Genomic DNA, 21154 nt, shown 5'->3' with positions numbered 1-21154 from the left:
GGAAGGTCTATTTCTCTCCCCCCACACCCACAGAGATCCAGCTGCCCGGCCTTGCCTTAAAGTACTGGTCTGGCTGGGGGTCTCATTCCTCTGCACTAGTGTTCAGTACAGAGGCCAGTCAGCTTGCTCCTCATTCAGTGACCCCAGATAGCATTTGGAAGAGGAACAGTGAAATCCTGGCATGTGGGGTCTACTGAGCCAGGCTCTAACCTTGCCCTGTTTTTTATGCATAGGGAAGGTTTGTTTTCCTCCCTGCCTCACCCTCAGAGACTCAGCTGCCCAGCCCTTCCCTGAATTACTGGTCTGGCTTGGGTGTCCCATTCCCCTGCACTAGTACTCAGTACAGGGGGCCTCTCAGCTAAGTCCCAGGCTCAGTGACCCCCACATACCAGTTGGAAGAGAAACAGTGAAATCCTGGCATGTGGGGGCTGCTGAGTCCGGCTCTAGCTTCACCCGGTTGTTTATGCATATGGAAGGTCTGTTTCCCTCCCCTCACACCCCTATAGACCCAGCTGCCCAGTCTTGCCCTGAAAGCATGGTCTGGCTAGGGGGTTCCAATCCCCTGCACTAGTGTTCAGTACAGGGGCTTGTAGGCTAGCTACCTCAATTAGTGACAGGAATGGTAAAATCCTGGCATATGGGATCTGCCGAGCCCGACTCAGTTTATCCTAGTTTTTTATGCATAGGGAAGGTCTATCTCTCTCCCTCATCTTCCCACTCCACCCCCCCCCCCCCCCAGTTTCCCAGCCCTTTCCCTGAAGCTTCCTTGCCCTGAAGGTCTGGTCTGACTGGGGGTTCCAATTCTCTGCACTGGTGTTCAGTACAGGGGGTCTGTCAGCTCACTCCCCGAATCAGTGACCCCACATACCAGTTGGAAGAGGAACGGTAAAATCCTGACTGCTGAGGTCTGCTGAGTCTGGCTCAGTTTAGCCCGGTTGTCTATGCATAGGGAAAATCTATCTCTCTCCCTCCACATCCCCAGAGACCCGGCTGCCCGGCCTTGCATGAAGGCCTGGTCTGGCGTGGAGGTCCCATTGCACTGCGCTAGTGTTCAGCACGGAGGGCCTGTCAGCTAGCTCCCCACTCAGTGACCCCACATACCAGTTGGAAGAGGAACAATGAAATCCTGCCATGTGGGGTCTGCTGATCCCAGCTACAACCGAGCCTGACTGATTGTTTCTTCATAGGGAAGGTCTGTATTCCTCCTCCCCCCCCCCACCCCAGAGACCCAGTTTCAAGGCCTTGCCTGAAGGCCTGCTTCAGCTTGGGGGTCCCATTCCAGTGCACTTGTGTTCACTACAAGAGGTCTGTCAGCTAGCTTCCCCGCTCAGTGACCCCACATACCAGTTGGAAGAGGAATGGTGAAACCTAGGCATGTGGGGTCTGCTGAGCCTGACTCAGCTTAACCCAGTTGTTTATGTATAGGGAAGGTCTATCTCTCTCCCCCACCTCTCTCCGGAGACCTGGATTCCTGGACATGCCCTGACTTACTGGTCTGGCTGGGGGTCCCATTCCTCTACACTAGTGTTCAGTACAGGGAGACTGTCAGCTAGCTCTCCCAATCAGTGACCCCACCTATCAGTTGGAAGAGGAATGGTGAAATTCTGGCATGGGAGGTCTGCTGAGTCTGGCTCAGTTTAACCAGGTTGTTGATGCATAGGGAAGATCTATCTCTCTCTCCCACACCCCCAGAGACCCAGCTGCCTGGCCTTGGTGATGGCCTGGTCTGGGTTGGGGGTCCCATTCCACTACACTAGTGTTCACTACAGGGGGTCTATTGGCTAACTTTCCCACTCAGTGACCCCCACAAACCAGTTGAAAGAGAAATGGTGAAATCCTGGCCTGTGGGGGTCTGCTGAGCCCGACTCTAACCTTGCCTGGTTGTTTATGCATAGGGAAGGTCTGTATCCCTCACCCAATACCCTAGAGACCCAGCCTCCTGGGCCTGCCCTGAATCACTGGTCTGGTTTGGGTGTCCCATTCCCCTGCACTAGTGCTCAGTACAGGGGGGCCTCTCGGCTAAGTCCCTCACTCAGTGATCCCCCACATACCAGTTGGAAGAAGAACGATGAAATCCAGGCATGTGAGGTCTGCTGAGTCCGGCTCTAGCCTCAACATTTGTTTCTGCACAGGGAAGGTCTGTTTCCTACTCCCACATCTCTAGAGACCCAGCTGCTTGTCCTTGCCCATGAAGGCAGGGTCTGGTTTGGGGATTTCAATTCCCCCTTTTGGCTAGTTCCCCTGATCAGTGAACCCCCCTACTTACCAGTTGGAAGAGGAAAGTGAAATCCTGGTATGTGGGGTCTGATTAGCCTGGCTCAGCTTATCCCAGTTGTTTATGCATAGGGAAGGTCTATTTCTCTCCCCCCACACCCACAGAGACTCAGTTGCCCGGCCTTGCCTTAAAGTACTGGTCTGGCTGGGGGTCTCATTCCTCTGCACTAGTGTTCAGTACAGAGGCCAGTCAGCTTACTCCTCATTCAGTGACCCCAGATAGCATTTGGAAGAGGAACAGTGAAATTCTGGCATGTGGGGTCTGCGGAGCCCAGCTCTAACCTTGCCCTGTTGTTTATGCATAGGTATGGTCTATCTCTCTCACCCCACACCCCCAGAGACCCAGCAGCCCAGCCTTGCCTGAAGGTCTGGTCAGGTTGGTGGGTTCAATTCCATTGTGTTCACTACAGGGGTCCTGTCAGCTAGCTCCCCCACTCAGTGACTCCCACATACCACTTGGAAGAGGAATGGTGACATCTTGGCATGTGAGGTATGCTGAGCCTGGCTTTAGCCTCACCTGGTTTTTTATGCATAGGGAAGGTCTGTTTCTCTTCCTCCACACCCCCTGAAACCCCTCTGCCAGGCCCTGCCATGAACTACTGGTCTGGCTTGGTTGTCCCATTCCCCTGCACTAGTGTTCACTACAGGGGCCTCTCAGCTAACTCCCCGCCCATTGACCCCCACATACCAGTTGGAAGAGGAACGGTGGTGAAATCCTGGGAAGTGGTGTCTGCTGAGCCCAGCTCCAGCCTAGTCCAGTTATCTCTGCATAGGGAAGATCTGTGTCCCTCCCAACATATCCCTAGAGACCCAGTTGCCCGGCAATGCCCTGAAGGAGTGGTCTGGCTCAGGGATTCCAATCCTCAGCACTACTGTTCAGTACAGGGGGTCTGTCAGCTAGTTCCCCCGCTCAGTGACCCCCAGATACCAGTTGGAAGAAGAAGGTGAAAACCTGGTATGTGGGGTCTGCTAAGCCCGACTCAGCTTATCCCGGTTGTTTATGCATAGGGAAGGTCTATCTCTATCCCCACACTCCCAGGGACCCGCTGACCAGCCTTACCAGAAGGCCTGATCTTGCTTGGGGGGGGGGTCCCATTCCTCTACACGAGTGTTCAGTACAGAGGGCCTGCTAGCTAGCTCCCCGCCTAGTGACCCCCAGATACCATTTGGAAGAGGAACAGTGAAATCCTGGCATGTGGGGTCTGTTGAGCTCATCTCTAGCCTTGCCCAGTTGTTTATGTTTAGGGATGGTCTATCTCTCTTACCCCACACCCCCAGATACCCAGTTGCCTGGCCTTGCCTAAAGGCCTGGTCTGGATTGAGGGTCCCATTTCATTGCACTATTTTTCACTACAGGGGGCCTGTTGGCTAGCTCCCCCACTCACTGACCCCCACATATCAGCTGGAAGAGGAATGGTGAAATCCTGATTTGTGGGGTCTGCAGAGCTCTGCTCTAGCCTAGCCTTATTGTTTATGCATAAGGAAGATCTGTTTCCCTCCCCGAACATCCCCAGAGACCCAGTTGCCCAGCCTTGCCCTAAATTACTCGTCTGGCTGGGGGGTCGTGTTCCTCTGTACTAGTGTTCAGTATGGGGTTCTGTTGCCTAGCCCCCTCCCTGACTTGCATATGGTCAACATAGAATGAACCATAGTTTGAATTCCGGTATCCCATATGGTCCCCCAAGCCTGTCAGGAGAGACTTCTGAACACAGAGCTAGGATTGAACCCTGAGTGCTGCCAGGTGTGACCCCCCCAAAAAAAACCAAAACAGAAACAAAATTTTAAAACATCACAAAATGGGACCGGAGAGATAGCATGGAGATAAGGCGTTTACCTTTCATGCAGAAGGTCATCGGTTTGAATCCCGGTGTCCCATATGGTCCCCCGTGCCTGCCAGGGGCAATTTCTGAGCACGGAGCCAGGAAAAACCCCTGAGCACTGACAGGGTGTGACCCAAAAACCACACACAAACACACACAAAAATCACAAAATTAGTATAATATGGGGCTGGAGCCATAGTACAGTTGATAGGCATTCGCTTGCAGGCAGTCAGCCTGGTTCATTCCTTGACATCCCCAAGTTTCTCCCAAAATGGCAAGTTGCCCCTACATGGAATGACTCCTAAATGTAAGCCACGAGTAAACCTCGAGAACATTTGGGTGTGGACGTCAAATGGAAAAATTTAAAAACTTTTTAAGATAGGGAAATACTGAAAAATTTCTAGATAGTGACCAAAAATATCTGATTCTCTCAAACACAAATCTAAATGAAAATAAGGAAGTGCCAGGCATTGTGACAGTTGAGAGTTCTGATAGATACTCGCTATCTGCAGTAACTGCACAGATATATAGGCACACAAACATGCTCCTCCAGGGACAGAAGAATGAATCAAAGGGGAAGATGGGGAAATGTGCAGAGTCCAGGAGCATAGACTTTGTACGTGGGAGCCCTAGGTTGCACCCCAGCACCACCTTATCCCCCAACCAACACCCAGTGTAGTCCCAAGCCAAAACACTGGAACCTAATAACAATAATAAATACTTCTTAATGACAGAGAAGGGGTTATGTGAAACCATTTAGCAAGAGTCCTATTGGGGTCAGAGCAACTGCACAGCAGGGAAAGCTCTTGCCTTGTACATGGCTGACCCATATCCCATAGGTCCCCTAAGCAAATTAAAAAAATTTTCAAAAATGTGCCTAGGGTGTGTACTTTTTTCTGACTGAAACCCAATGACAAGCATATTTGTAATCATGGTGCTTAAATAAAAATATAATCATAGTAAACATAAAATATATCTTAGTAAAAAAAGACATGTGCTCTGGGGCTGGAGCAATAGTACAGCTGGGAAGACAATTGCCTTGCACAGGTCAACCTAGGTTCGATCCTAGCAGCCCATATGGTCTCCTGAGCCTGCCTGGAATGACTCCTGAGTGCAGAGCCAGGAGTAACCTCTAAGCTCCACCATATGTAACCCAAGCCCCACAAAATAAATTAATAAATAAGTAAATAAATAATGTGTCCAGCTTGAATACTCAGCTTACAAGCCTGGTAGGCTGAGCCCCACCTTGCTGTGATATCAGCCTTGTTATCAGGGGTTTAGGCCATGCTATGTTACAAGCAAGGCCAGTGCTGTCTCTGCTGTGCTCTGAATGGCCCAATCTTCTAGCATCTTTTCTTAACTGTTTGGTTTTCCTCCAGGCACTGTTCTAGGAAGCTCAGTGAAAGGGTTAGACCACGTCACATTGGCTGGACACCTCCAATTCAAGGTTTCAAGGTGCCCACATTTACACCAGCCCTTCCTTCCTTTTTTTAGCTGCATGATATTTCACTGCAGCAGAGATCCAGATCCCCACCCCTTTCATTCTTTTTCCTCCTCCATTAGCACGAAGCTTGTCTGCCCAGCCTTCCTCAGAGAAGGGCAGAGATGAATTTTAGCCCTGACTTCCTGAAGTCCTTCCTGCTTGGCTAAACTTCAAGGATTTGTGGTAGGAATGAGAGTCCTGTGGCTGAGGGTTGACTGAGACTGTTTCATTCCTGTGCCACTTGGCCCCTAAGTGCCACCAAGTGTGGCCCTATTTAAAAAAAAAGAAAGAAAGAAAGAAGAAATCCTCAGGGCCAGAGTGATAATACAAAAGGGAGGGCATTTGCCTTGCAAGCAGCTGACCTGGGTTTAATCCATGGCATCCCACAGGATCCCCTGATCCTGCCTGGTAAGTTCATAGTGCAGATCCAGAAATAACCCTGAGAATTGCCAAGTGTGTCTCAAAAACATGAACAAAAAAAACCAAAGGGGCCCAGAGAGATAGCACAGCGGTAGGACATTTGCCTTGTATGCTGATGACCTAGGACAGAACCAGGTTTGATCCCTAGCATCCTATATGGTCCCCTAAGCCTTCAAGAGGAATTTCTGTGTGCAGAGCTAGGAGACACTCCTGAGCGATGCTAGGTGTGGCACCAAAACAAAACAAAAATAAACAAAAAATAAAAGAAATAGCAGGCCAGGATTCAAGAGCTAGCACAGCAGGCTAAGTACTTGCCTTACATACAACTGATATCTCCTGCCACCACCACCTCAGGAGTAATCCCTGAGCATAGAGTAAGTCATGAACCTAGCCAAGTGTACACTCTTCAAAACAAGTTCAGGTGTGGGAGCAATACAGCAAGTAGGGCGTTTGTACCCATCCATTGTGAGTTTCACCCCACATGGTCCCCCAAGTTGCATCAGGAGTCCCTAAGTGCAGAGTTGGAAGAAAGTCATAATCACAACCACAGATGTGTTCCCCCCATAAAAGGAATAATGTTAAGGTCAAAAGCTGGAGAATCTCAAAAGCTGAAACCAAAAGCTGAAGACAGTTTCTTGGCTGGCTCTTGATTATCTGCAAACTAATAGTCATTGGCAAACCCACAGCCACAGCTCCTGGGCAGACATTGCTGCGGACTAGTTTTTTGGGTCTGATTCATTAGAGAACTTCTTTGAGTTCCCTCAAAGAGAGTGGATGCAAGGATGGTGAAATATAAATAAAATGAGAGGCCACGTGCTGTATGTGGAGAAATAGCGCATTCAAAACTTTAATGTCTAGGACAGGAGTATATGAGGTAAATTGCTAGACATACAGATACTTTCTAGTACACCAAAACATTAACAGTAGCCTTGTTTGATATACATAACAATTAACCTTGCTAGGGGCAATAAGCAATAAGAGTCCTGAGTTACAAAGAAGGTTAATTTTAACATCTCAAAGCAGGCCAGCCTCAGATGTAAACTAGGGAATGAGTGAGAAGCTGGAATTCTCTATCAAATTCCTATTTCTAAAGGGACAGGTTTTATTGTTTAAAGGTTGAAATGAAGTAAGTGAGCTATATTGAAAGAAATGCAGATTTTATAGTTGGTAAAAATTTTGAGAGCCTAATTCTACATCCTGGCAAAACCTTTTTTTTGATTCCCATTAGTGGGAACTGCAAGAACATTTCATTTCTTTTTTTTATATTTATTTTTTTTCCTTTTTAAGCACCATGATTACATACATCATTGTAGTTGGGTTTTAGCAATAAAAAGAACACCCCCCCTTCACCAGTACAACATTCCCACTACCAGTGGCCCCATTTCCCTCCTTCCCCACACCTTCAGGACAGGCATTCTACTTCTCTCATTCATTAACATTGTCATGGTAGTTGTTAGTGTAGTTGTTTTTCTAAATGCAATCACCACTCTTTGTGGTAAGCTTCATATCATGAGCTGGTCCTATTGAGCTTCATCTCTGGGCATTATTACAATAAATGACACTATTCTGTGTCTCTCTCTCTCCCTCTGACTTAATTCATGCAGCATAATAGATTCCATGTTCATCCTTGTATAGGAAAATGTCATGACTTCATTTCTCCTGATGACTGCATAATATTCCATTGTGTATATGTACCATAGTTTCTTTAGCCAGTAATTTCTTTTTTTTTTTTTTTTTTTTGGTTTTTGGTTTTTGGGCCACACCCGGTGACGCTCAGGGGTTACTCCTGGCTATGCGCTCAGAAGTCGCTCCTGGCTTGGGGGACCATATGGGACACCGGGGGATCGAACCGCGGTCCGTCTTAGGCTAGCGCAGGCAAGGCAGGCATCTTACCTCTAGCGCCACCGCCTGGCCCCTAGCCAGTCATTTCTTGAAGGGTATCTTGGTTGTTAACAGATTATGACTATTGTAAATAGCATTGCAAACAATATAGGTGTGAGGAAGGTATTTTTGTATTGCTTTTTTTGTGTTCCTAGGGAATATCCCTAAGAGTGGTATAACTGATCATATGTGGACTCAATTTCCAGTTTTTTGAGGAATCTCTATATCATTTTCCATAAAGGATAGACTAGATGGCATTCCCACCAGCAGTGAATGAGAGTTCCTTTCTGTCCACATCCCTGCCAGCAATGATTGTTCTTGTTCTTTGTGGTGTGTCCCAGTCTCTGTACCATGAGCTATTACCTCATTGTTGTTTGATTTGCATCTCCCTGATAATTAGTGATGTGGAGAAATTTTCATATACCTTTTGGCCATTTGTATTTCTTCTTTGAGAAATTGTTCATTTTTCTCCCCATTTTTGATGGAGTTAGATTCTTTTTTTGTTGTTGTTAAGTTCTGTCAGTACCTTGTATATCATAGATATTATCCCTTATCTGGTGGGTATTGGGTGAATAGTTTGTCCCATTCTGTGGGTGGCTTTTGTATCCTAGGCACTATTTCCTTTGAGGTGCAAGCTTCTCAGTTTAATATAGTCCCATCTGTTTATCTCTGCTTCCACTTATTTGGAGAGTGCTGTTTCCTCCTTGAAGATGCCTTTAGTCTCAATGTCAGAGTGTTTTACCTGTGTGTTGTTCAATATAGTTTATGGTTTCAGGTCTGATATTAAGGTATTTATTCATTTGGATTTGACCTTTGTGCATGATATTAGATGAAGTTCTGAGTTCACTTTTTTGCAAGTGGCTGACCAGTTGGCTCAACACCACTTGTTGAAGATGCTTTCCTTGTTCCATTTTGCATCTTCCCCTTCACCAAAGATTAGTTGATTGTATGTCTTGGGAAACTTCTCTAAATACTCAAGTCTATTCCATTGATCTGAGGGTCTGCCTTTATTCCAATACCAAGCTGTTTAATGATTATTGATTTATAATACAATTTAAAATTGGGGAAAGTGATACCTCCCATATTTCTTTTCTCAAGAATTCCTTTAATAATTTATTAGTGTTTATTGTTCCAAATGAATTTCAGGAGTACTTGATCCACTTCTTTGAAGAATGTAATGGGTATCCTTAGAGGGATCACATTAATTCTGTATAATTCTTTGGGGAGTAGTGCCATTTTAATGAGCAAGGGTGTGTGTGTGTGTGTGTTTTTGGGTCACACCCAGCAGTACTCAGAGGTTACTACTGGCTCTATGCTCAGAAATCACTCCTGGCAGGCTTGGGGGATGCCAGGATTTGAACCACCATCCTTCTGCATGCAAGGCAAATGCCCTACTTCCATGCTATCTCTCTGGTGAGCAAGGGCATTTTAAATTCAGAGAAAAAAGTTACTAAGTGTCTTTAATTTGGTGCTGGAATTTTCTAGGTAAGCAGAATTTAATCAAGGCTATATTTGCCTTTAATACACACATCAGAAGGGAGAATCAATTATAGGCCAATTAAATGACAAAAATAATGTCAGTACCATAACACGAATCTCAAAATATTTCTAAAGGAATAGTCCAGTAATCCACACAGGGGAGAAGCATCTCAGTGGGTCTTCTGGTGAAATATTTCTTAAGAGTACTTGAAACAGTCATATGCACTAAGAATATGACATCCTAGTGGGCCTTCTGTCTGTCCTCTTCATAGAAGTATAGAAATTCCTATCAATGTTACGGCATGGCATTGCTTCACAGCACAATTTCTCACTCATTTCAGAGGCTGCAGAAATCTTGAAACCAGAGATTGCCTGAGCTGCCTATTCTTTTTTTTTCTTTCTGTTTTGGGTCACATGGGTGGTGCTCAGGGGATCCTCCTAGCCCTAGGCCAAATGGTATCTCCTGGAGCTTCATGGCGGGGATGATACCAGGGTCAATGTGTATAAAGCCAAGTATCTTACAAGTACTATCTCTCTCAGTTTGTCAGGTGGTCACTATGAATTGGTGTTCCTGGGTCCCATGGGCCCCTGAAAGCCTTGAGGAAGCAAAGTAGCAGGCAGTTTTGCAGCTTATTGCAGTAACCTTCCAAAGTCTGGAAACCTTGTAGATCACTGTGATATTGCTTAAGAAAAACTGTGATGAATCTAGCAGTGATTGCCAGAGATATCCTGGCAGTTATTTGGTGAAACTTAAGGTTCTGGGAACCAGTCCTGGAGTTCCCACACACAAAAGTGTGCTCCAGATGCCTGGCTCCTAATTCTTGTAGGATCCATTGTGTAGTGATACTACGGGTTCCAGTGAAGACGCAAAGGCATCTTCAGGACCACATGGTGGCAGGAGTCGAACCTGGAGCCCCACACTTGCTCCACATACACTTTCTGTGCCCAGAGATCACTCCTGGTGGGGCTTGAGGTACCCTATGAGATGCCGGGATTTAACCCAGATTCCTATGTATACAGTAAAGGTTGTCCACTCTGCACCAAGCATCAAGTCTCGTTCTTTCAAATTCTCCTTCCTTTTAAAAGTGTCAAAGGATTTGCCTATGCTCAGCCCTGAAGGGCTGAATCCCTCTTCCCCACTCACACACTTGCCCACACACACACAACATGGCATGGGAATGTTTGCAAGTCATGACCACATTTCCAACTGCATTGTGTTTTATTTCTAGAACTCAGAGCACACAAATTGCTTTTGTTTCTTTTTTTTCTTTTCTTTTTTTTTTTTTTTTTTGGTTTTTCGGGCCACACCCATTTCATGCTCAGGGGTTACTCCTGGCTAAGGGCTCAGAAATTGCCCCTGGCTTGGGGGAACCATATGGGACGCCGGGGAATGGAACACCAGTCCTTCCTTGGCTAGCGCTTGCAAGGCAGACACCTTACCTCTAGCACCACCTCACCGGCCCCTGTTTCTTATTTTATATAAAATCAAAAGGTGAACTTGTGGGACTAGAGAAACAGTATAGCAGGGAGAGTATTTGCTCTGCACACAGCTGATCTGAATTTGATCCCTGGCATTTCTTTCTTTCTTTCTTTTGTTTTTGTTTTCGTTTTTGGGTCACACCCGGCAGTGCTCAGGGATTACTCCTGGCTCACACTCAGAAATCGCTCCTGGTAGGCACGGGGGATCATATGGGATGCCGGGATTTGAACCAATGACCTTCTGCATGAAAGTCTTACCTCCATGCTATCTCTCCGGCCCCTCCCTGGCATTTCTTTTCTTTTCTTTCTTTTTTCTTTTTTTTTTCTTTTTTTTTTTTTTTTTGGTTTTTGGGTCACACCCGGCAGTGCTCAGGGGTTACTCCTGGCTGTCTGCTCAGAAATAGCTCCTGGCAGGCACAGGGGACCATATGGGACACCGGGATTTGAATCAACCACCTTTGGTCCTGGATCAGCTGCTTGCAAGGCAAACCCCGCTGTGCTATCTCTCCGGGCCCTCCCTGGCATTTAAGGTACCCAGAGCTTCAGTTGTTAGGGTCTGAAGAGAAAACCTAACCAGCGCTGATAGTCAAAGATCACCTCTGATAAAAATAAAATGCAAAATGGAGGTTATTCAGCTAGCTGTGTCCAGTCTTATGAAAGACAAAGGCACTGAGTGAAACTAACAGGCAATTTATACAGGGTCAACAGGCTTCAGCAGTCTAAGCATTTCATTGGTGGATATAGTTTAAATTCCATAGTATACACGATTGATTCTTACATCTCACAGTCTTAACTCCTGCCTCCCCTACACCCTTTTATCTGGTCTGATACCATTTGTGCCAAAACCAGAATGGCCTTTATAACAAGTAGTCCTTGACCACTCTATGGTACAAGCTGACATCTCATTTTTTTGGTATTTGACCTGGAATTTGGGGTGGGGGGTAGCTATCTCTGGGAAGGGATGGAGAATAGGTAAGCAAAGATTCAAGTTGCTACAGGCTTCTTGCTTATTAAGGTGAGTTATAGCTTCAGGGTCTGGGGTCTAACAACCCCCCCCCTTTTCTAGTTTACAGGGAGAAATCATTCTCCCTAATTTGCATAGCAATTGCTAACAGGTTAAGAGAAAGTCTCTGAGTCTGGTCATGAAAAGAGCTCTTTGGACTAAGGACCTTTGCCTGTCATTGGGGGTGACATTGGTTTAGAGGCCTAAATGATATTAAGATCTTACTTGGTTCAACTGCCTTTACTGGAACTGGAGTTATCTTAAGTCTTTTTTTTTAATTTTTGAGTCATACCTCGTGACACTCAGGGGTTACTCCTGGCTCTGTGCTCAGAAATCACTCCTGGCAGGCATGAGAGAAAATATGAGATGCAAGGATTCAAACCACCATCTTCCTGGAGTGGCTGCATACAAGGCAAAAGCCCTACTTCTGTGCTATGTCTCTGGCCCTATCTTGAGTCTTATTCGAAGAATGGCCCATGGACTCCATGCAGTCCACATGTTTATTCCCCAAGTTTATTCCAGAAAGTGATCCTATGGTTTCCCTTTCCCTTGCTTGTGAATCAAACCTGAACCAAATCCCAATACTATTTTCTCATAGGATAATCTTTGCTAGTAGGAGCAGGGTTAATAAAAAGAAAACTGCTCATGATCACCCTCTGGATACACAATTTCACAACCTGTACCATCCATTTTAAATTTCCATCATTCGAGGTGACACAATGACAATCTTTATAATAATAATCTATGAGGGGATCGGAGTGGCGGCACAAGTCATAAGGCATCTGCCTTGTGTGCGCTAGCATAGGATAGACCATGGTTCAATCTCCCCGAGTCCCATATAGTCCCCCAAGCCGGGGTGATTTCTGAGTGCATAACCAGGATTTCTGAGTGTCACTGGGTGTGCCCCTCCCCCAAACAGAAAACAAAAAAAAACTATGACTACTCCACATCTGTGTACTTGGTCTTATCATACCCTGGCCAAGCATAAAAACCATCTTGACTGTGGGCACATCCACTTCCCTTGATGGTGGGCATCTGTCCCCATGACAAGTCTCTAAAGTCTAAATGTTTTATCTGGCCACCATGTATATAGGAGTGCTATCTTACTAGTTTCATATAACAAAATTCATGAGTCACTTCATAAAGTCCCCAGGTCAGCCTCATGGACTCATGGGGGCTGGTATTTGAACCAAGAGTCCCCAGTGCCAGGAGGAGGAGTTCTAGCTCTGTGATCTTGTTGAAGTCAGGTGTTCTCTCTACTGAGCAGCTTGAGTTTCCGGGGGTTGACTGGGTTGATCTCAGCTTTCTAGTCCTGCCTCCCTTGTTGAACTTCTTAGGCAGATGTGAGAGTGATAGATCCAAGACTTGATCCTGTCAACCTGTGTGCTGATATGTCACTTTCCTTGGTTTCATGACCTGGCAAGCTCTACATCCCTTCATCAATTCATGGTCCGTTGATGGTTGAATTTCAGTCTTTTGGTTTCTTTTTTGTTTTTGTGTTTGGGCCACACCCGGTGATGCTCAGGGGTTATTCTTGGCTATGTGCTCAGAAATTGCTCTTGATGAGGGGGACCATGTGGGACGCCAGGAATCGAACTGAGGTCTGTTCTAGATCAGCTGCATGCAAGGCAAATGCCCTACTGCTACACTGTCGCTCCACCTCCAAGTCTTGCAGTTGCTAAAGAAGTCAGCATCTCAGGGGCTGGAGAGATAGCATGGAGGTAAGGCGTTTGCCTTTCATGCAAGAGGTCATCGGTTCGAATCCCAGCGTCCCATATGGTCCCCCGTGCCTGCCAGGAGCAATTTCTGAGCATGGAGCCAGGAGTAACCCTGAGCACTGCCGGGTGTGACCCAAAAACCACAAAAAAAAAAAAAAAAAAAAAGAAGTCAGCATCTTCTGCTCTCCAAGATGAGTTGTTTGACATAAGTTGAGGCGTAGGTGGTTTCCAAGATCCTTGGGAATCAATGGTCTGTTCTCTGGGTCCTGGTACCAGCCATCATCATCACCAATTGCTTTTTCTCTTCTAGTTTTCAGGAAGGGATCATCTTCCCTCACTTAAGGGTCTAGTGGTTAACATCGGACAAAAGCAATTAACCTCCCAGAGTACTGAAGCTAAAGCACTCTTATTTCTATGCAAAGGCACAATTAACAAATCACATAAATCAAAGTTTAGGGAAGGAATACCTCGGGTGACAGTTTGACTAACAAACCCTCCATCCATCCACAGTTTGGATAAGAGTCCAGGTACAGTTCACAAATAAATCAGGTCTTCATTTTTGCCAGCCATCCTGCAGCTACTGCTGATACATTGCGGCCCCCCAGAGACCTCGTCCAGGCTGGGGACCACAACAGTTATTCACGGTTCACGAAGGGGATTCCGGCCTGAAAGAAAAGAGGGATTGGGAAGACAAGGAGACTCAAGGCGAAAAGTTCCAATCAAGAGTCCGTTTATTTGGGGAGGGGGCTAGCCTTTTATAGTCAGGCCAAACAAAGAGAAAGGGGCAAGGCATTCTTGGAATAATTGTAACTTTCCACAGGCACATCATGTTTTTTTCTAAATTAACAAGGCTGTACATCACGAAGCTGGCATTCATCAATCATGAGGCCCAAGTTGTTAGAGCAACAAAGTATAAGATATAATCTCTGCCCAGGCCCACTATCTTTATGGGAACATCTTGTTGCCTGTGGTTGACTCCCCTAGCTCTGAGGTATGCAGTGACTCCCCTTTTCTTTAGGTCCAAGGGCAAAAGCCACATTTGCTAGCTGCTCAGGCTGGCAGCTTGTGCTAATTATCACATAGGCACTTTTGCTCAGACTTTCAGAGACTCCATTTTGATTTTAGTAAAAAGGGCTTTTAGTTATGCCAAACAGTCTCCAAAAATTCCCCTTTTTTATTTATTTCAAAGATGGGTGGAAACCCTGTTTTAGGCTACCTGATGTGCTCTCAGTGTCAGCACCCCAAAGTAAGGCTATAGCTCGGGGAGTACGCAAGAAATTCTTGCATGAGTGCATATAGGCTAGGTCACCCTACCACTAAGAGCCAATACAGATTTAAAGAATGGGGTGGGCTTCTGACAACTGATGGCCATTAAGAAATCTGGGGTTTACCATCCCCCACACCCTCTGCCATGTTCTTAGAAGGACAAAGCCAGCTTAATACATAATGTTTAACACATGATTTTTAGTTGCAAGATGCCAGTCTGTCAACTGACCAGACTGAACCAGGTTGAAAAAAATTAATTAAAATTTGAAAAATGGATAAGTCTTTGAAAATTGTATTTATGATGGAATGTAGAGATAACAAATAAACAGACAAAACAAAACAACACTAAACACAACATTGTATACTAGTGGCCACTTTCATTCATCACAACACACACATAAACAGACAAAAGGATCGATCCAAAACTTTCTTTTTTTTTTAGAAAAATTGACAAGCGCTTTTAAATATTTAGCCAGCATATTTGTAAGAAAAAATTTTTTTTGTAGAAAAACTTTTAGTTTTTTGAAGTACTTAATGTAGATGGAGTGGAACTTTGGTGAAAATAAAAGTTTTAAGGTTTAGATTTAGCATAAAACATTTTAAAAATAATCCTAGTTTGAAGTTTAAAACATTAAGTAAAATGCAGTTAAAATTTTATAAGTAAAATGGTTAATGAGCACTGTAGAAGGAGTCTCCACTCTGAAGTATGATATCATTTGCTATAAATGAACAGGCTTTCTTTAAATTAGTTTCACAGCAGAACAGTAAGACAGCTGCAATAAAGTGTTAAATTTTTTATGATTAAACACAATAGCATGAACTATGATTATTAAAGGTATGAAAAACTGACTTTAAAAAACAAACAACTGTTTCTACTTTGAAGACTTTAAGCGAATAATCTGTAAAAAATATTATATACCAAATTAACCAAATGTTTAGATCATTATAAATTATAGTTAAAGACATCTGATGCATTTCCACACCTAGAGCTTAAGACCAAAATTATTTTTGATACCTGGTGTCAATCTGCTTATAAAATTTACTTTTATAATATTATTCATAAAATTAAATATATATATTTTCATTAATACTAGATTTTTTCACTTTGACACAAATATACAGATCTGTATAATGTGCTGACTTTCTGAATACTCTTAAAAGGATAGATCTTTCAATGCAGAGGTAAAAAACATCCATTGCTGTAGCACAAAATTAAAACCAAGGGTACTATAAAGCACACCTGGGTGTTTACTGTGCAGTAAAATTAACTATATTATTTAAAAAGGCTAATAACATTATTTTCCACATAATTTTTAAGTACCTTAAAAATCAAAATAAATTTTCTAATAGAAATATAAAAGACTCAAATTTTAATACTTGTGTGTCCGTTTAAATTTTAAACACAAAAAAGTTTTTCTTTTACCAATAATCTGTTATTACAAGTGACAGAATTATGACCTTGCTCTAAAATTTCTGAGAGGCATGAACAAAGGGAGTTTATTGCTGTTATCTCCCTGTTGCTTTTTCTCCCTAGAGATTTTTTTAACCCTTACAGACCTGAATTTAGAAGGTTTTTTAATTTCCAATGTTTTAATAATTACTTTACAACACCCAATGCACAAAACGTAATTACACAAATGCTTTTTAAAAAGGCACACTTATGCTGCATAATTTAATTTACAAACTTTACAATTATTTGAGGCCTTTTATGAGATGCAACAAAATTCTGACAATAATTCTTACTATATATTTCACATGAACAGTTTCTGAATCCTTTTAATTCTACCCCCGTCACTCTCTGCCATATTTAGCAGAGTAATCAAACTTGTAAGCACTAAGACACACACAGGCTAGCACTATTTCTGAACTTAAGCCAAATTTTATCAACTTTAAGAGAGAAGTGATATTTTTTCTTCAAAATTTTTGACTGCATTTTGACTACACAGAAACTTACTGTCTCAAATACAGGTATAGAATATGCCATATACACACTACCTCTGCATAGATTAAAGGGCTTATTATAACATTTTTGAACACTTTTAAAACCTCATAATTTTACCAACTGTGGTCTTTATCTTAGAAAAATATTTTAGGACTGCATTCCTTCCCTAAGGGATGGGGGGTGGTGGCTAGTTTATTAGGATCTTAAAGAAAAATAGACCTTGAGTGAGTTGGGGGTATATGGCCTCTTCCTAGAGCGGGGCCAGGACTTTATCTTTCTGTTTGTGCTGACCTGAGGTTTTGATATGCAAAGTGAGAACTTTTAAGACCAGGAGGTAAGGGGTACCTTGTTGTCACTGGCTTGCTACTTTTTTTTTCTTCACAAGCATCTTTTGAAAAACTGTATAAACTTATTAGCTGGATAATGAATATCAATTTTTTCCTTCAAGGAGGCACATGCCAAAGGCCAATTATTTGTATTTTGCATCAGCCAATTAATATGCTGTTTTATTTTAAGGTTGAGTAGGATAATTAGGTTTATTTTCAAAATATTTTTTACAAAATTTATAACCTGAGCTACACATATTTGACAAAGTGTAGGGCTGACAAAGTGAAGTAGAGCCTTCCACTGATAACTCAGGGAAGGGCCAGCACAGTTAATAGCAGGAAGGCTAGAGGCAAATCCATTACAGTCAGCAGGGTGTAATGGTATAGAGAAAAAGAGCAATCTTTTAAGATCAATTACTAATTTATTGGAATTAGAGGGAATGTCAACTGAAGAGGGGTGTCCGGGTTGCAAAAGCACCCATGGGAATCATGGTTTATTTAATTGCTTTGAGAATATGCAAGAGATGCCACTTTCCAGATTTCTTTTGAATAACAAAGATTGGGGTATTTCAAGGTGAATTGGAAGACTTAAAGTGGGAGTGGCAGGGCCTGAGCTGGCTGTTTTCCTGAGGCCGGCAGGAAAGAGGCTGAAAGATGGGCTCAGGGCGGGCTGAGTAAAGGGCGCATTAGGCCCAGAAGTTATAATAGCAAAGTGCAGATATCGCAAGGTTTTATGGCTTAGCAGCTGATACTTTGTAATTATCCTGCTCACTAGGCCATTAGAATTGTTTGTAGGCACTGCAGCAGTTTCTGTCTTATGGCACTCAGCCTCACTCTCATTAGCCTGTCCCTCTGAATTCTCAAGAGGGGGGGGGGGGGCTGGCCTTGGGATCGGGTGGGCAGAGGACAGATAACTTTAGATTTAAGAGGGTGGGGGAAAGTTTTTGCTGCTGCTCTTTAAAGGAAGCAAAGGCTTCAGTGCCAGTAAGCTGCTCATAAATGTGATCTGGGGGGGGGGTGTGAAGCCTCTGTCAACCAGATTTGCCTGTTGCCTGCATCATGCCAAAAAATCTGTATCCCAAAGAATGTATTCTGAATGTGGCAGGGTAGTGCTAGCAATTTCTTTCCATTCAGCAGGTAGTAACTCCCCCCATCTCGAACTGCCTCAAGGCAGGAGAGGGTATAGGGGGCATTATGACCATAGGTGTTTATGGCGTGAAAAAGGGTCTCTATAGGTTTGTGTCGGAGACTTTGGTATTTCCTAATCTCTACCATGTGTTTGCCTAGTGAAGGAGCAGACTCAGGGTCATCTGGGGCCTGTTGCGGTTCTTCCTGAATGTCCTCTAGGGGTCTGGCTGCAGCGTGAGCTCTTTGGGTAGCCTGAGATCTATCTAGGCTCTGACTACGTGTCACTGCACCTGTGCCTCTAAGCTGTGAGCAGCAGCGGTCTGCTGGTGAACGGGGCCTGGAGGGAGGCGATTCAACTTGTTCAGGCTGTTGGTTAAAGAATACAGGGAACTGATATGTATTATCAGAGGCTTGAAGCTGTGTAATTTGTTCTTCTAGACTTTTTATTTCCTTAAGTTCTTTTAATTGTGCCGCCAGGTTGGCTTTGCGATGTTGCAGGCCTGAAGGGACAGTTTGTTGTATTAGCACCTGAGGTGGATCAGGCAAGAGTTCTGCGCTGTATGGGGGAGGGGAGGGAGACCAGCCATGATTATAATGGGTGGCCCCTTCTGACAGGGACAAATTGTCCTCAGCTTCTAGAATGTCCTCCTTGGGGGGTGCACTGGCAATTATGGGATAGAAGCCTTTAGAGGGCTCCAAATCTATGAGACTTTCTGTTTTAGGAGGGGCGCTGCTAGCCCGTGATTGATTGCGAGAGGCTATTTCTACAATGGCTTCAGCCTTCTCAATAATTGCTTTATTGATGGGGCTTTCCCCAAGGGGGTCTAATTCGGCTCCTGTGAAAATTTTACCCAGAATAGTCCAATAAGAATGCATAACCTTTTTATCCTTTTCTTTACCATGTTTGGTATAGTATTGTAAAATTTCATCACCAATTTGTTTCCAGGTACTTGTAACTATATGGGGTCTAGTGACCACAAACCAAGGACAAATATCATGAACACATACAAAGAACTTAATTAAGTCCTTTTTCTTAACTTTAATTTTTCTTTCACCCAGAGCTTTCTTAAGATCTTTAATGAAAGCCTCCTCTTTTGATAAAGTAGTCCCCATTTTCTCCAGGGACAAATGAATGGCGGTGATAGTGATCACTGTTAGCTAACCTCCTTGCACCCTGCCCTTTATAGGGACTTACTGATGACTTACAGTGAGGCTCCGGACTCGTGCCTTTGCCGTTCCACCGGGTGATCCGTACTTCGTGCCCCACGTTTGGGCGCCACTCTGTGGCCCCCCAGAGACCTCGTCCAGGCTGGGGACCACAACAGTTATTCACGGTTCACGAAGGGGATTCCGGCCTGAAAGAAAAGAGGGATTGGGAAGACAAGGAGACTCAAGGCGAAAAGTTCCAATCAAGAGTCCGTTTATTTGGGGAAGGGGCTAGCCTTTTATAGTCAGGCCAAACAAAGAGAAAGGGGCAAGGCATTCTTGGAATAATTGTAACTTTCCACAGGCACATCATGTTTTTTCAAAATTAACATGGCTGTACATCACGAAGCTGGCATTCATCAATCATGAGGCCCAAGTTGTTAGAGCAACAAAGTATAAGATATAATCTCTGCCCAGGCCCACCAACCTCTATCTTTATGGGAACATCTTGGTGCCCGTGGTCGACTCCCCTAGCTCTGAGGTATGCAGTGACTCCCCTTTTCTTTAGGTCCAAGGGCAAAGGCCACATTTGCTAGCTGCTTAGGCTGGCAGCTCGTGCTAATTGTCACGTAGGCACTTTTGCTCAGACTTTCAGAGACTTCATTTTGATTTTAGTAAAAAGGGCTTTTAGTTATGCCAAACAGTCTTCAACAGTACATCAGTGTGGCCCTGTCCCCAACATCTTTTTCATCCTGATCTCTTCTTTGAAGATATTAATCACACCTGGATTACAGGGCCACCCCCATCCTGGTGGGTGAGGATCTAGAGGATCAAGAAAAGTGCTGGCTAGAAAAGCAGCAGAGAATCGTTTAGTGCAGTCACAGAAATAATTACACTGAGAACGATCATAACAAAATGTGACTGAATTGGGGCCGGAGAGGTGGTGCTAGAGGTAAGGTGTCTTCCTTGCAAGCACTAGCCAAGGAAGGACCGCAGTTCAATCCCCCGGTGTCCCATATGGTCCCCCCAAGCCAGGGGCAATTTCTGAGTGCTTAGCCAGGAGTAACCCCTGAGCATCAAATGGTTGTGGACCAAAAATACAAAAAGAATACAAAAAAAAATGTGACTGAATGAGGGAAGTAGAAAGCCTGTCTAGAGTACAGGCTGGTGTGGGGTAGGGAGGACGGACACTTGGGGTATTGGTCATGGAAATGTTGCACTGGTGAAGGATTATATATATATATATATATATATATATATACTATATATATATATATATATATATATATACATATGTGTGTGTGTTTAAAAAATTCAAAAAAAAAAAGAAAAGAAAAGATAAGGCCTCCCAATTCTTACCACAGGCTGTGTTCTTACACTGACTGTATAGAAAGAGGAGGTACAGTAAATGGACCAAAAAAAAATAGAAAAGCAGCAGAGAGCTTAAGAGACAGAGAGATATGTTATATGCAGCATAGAGAGAAGCAGCAAAGGTGGGCAGCAGAAACTTAGAGAAGCCATATGAGGGAAAGGATATGGGGGACAGAGCCTTGAAATAAAAGTGACCTGACTCTGATGAAACTTTGACTGCTTGTGAGTTATTTTTCCACTATTATTCTATTTCATCACACCTGATGGCCTGAGGGGTTAGAAATATGGTGTCTGGGGCAGACTCACCCAACAAGTGAGTTTTATACTATAATTTTCATATTTTAATAAACAACTGGCAATTGAACATGGACACAAGGCTTGAGATCCTGAGAAGACCCCCAATGATGGTGAGTGCCTT

The 21154-nt window shown here is 44.1% G+C and overlaps 2 protein-coding genes, 1 non-coding gene and 1 pseudogene across 3 annotated transcripts in view; 1 reads left to right on the top strand and 3 right to left on the bottom strand.

Moving 5' to 3' along the window:
• Positions 1–21154, bottom strand: part of LOC126028593 (C5a anaphylatoxin chemotactic receptor 1-like) — a 334324-nt gene that overhangs the window by 203563 nt on the left and 109607 nt on the right. The window lies entirely within an intron of this gene.
• Positions 1–21154, bottom strand: part of LOC126027513 (C5a anaphylatoxin chemotactic receptor 1-like) — a 38040-nt gene that overhangs the window by 5677 nt on the left and 11209 nt on the right. The gene's annotated exons all lie outside the window — the stretch shown is intronic.
• Positions 15953–16082, bottom strand: LOC126029342 (small nucleolar RNA SNORA22). Its single transcript, XR_007502957.1, has one exon. It is a non-coding gene; the product is annotated as a small nucleolar RNA SNORA22 (small nucleolar RNA).
• LOC126028814 (uncharacterized) lies at positions 20708–20821 on the top strand (annotated as a pseudogene).

The sequence above is a fragment of the Suncus etruscus genome, chromosome 14 (genome assembly GCF_024139225.1).
Source record: "Suncus etruscus isolate mSunEtr1 chromosome 14, mSunEtr1.pri.cur, whole genome shotgun sequence".
In the NCBI taxonomy this organism is placed as follows: domain Eukaryota; kingdom Metazoa; phylum Chordata; class Mammalia; order Eulipotyphla; family Soricidae; genus Suncus; species Suncus etruscus.
Note: the sequence above shows the minus strand (reverse complement) of the source record. Positions and strands in the feature narration are given on the sequence as shown.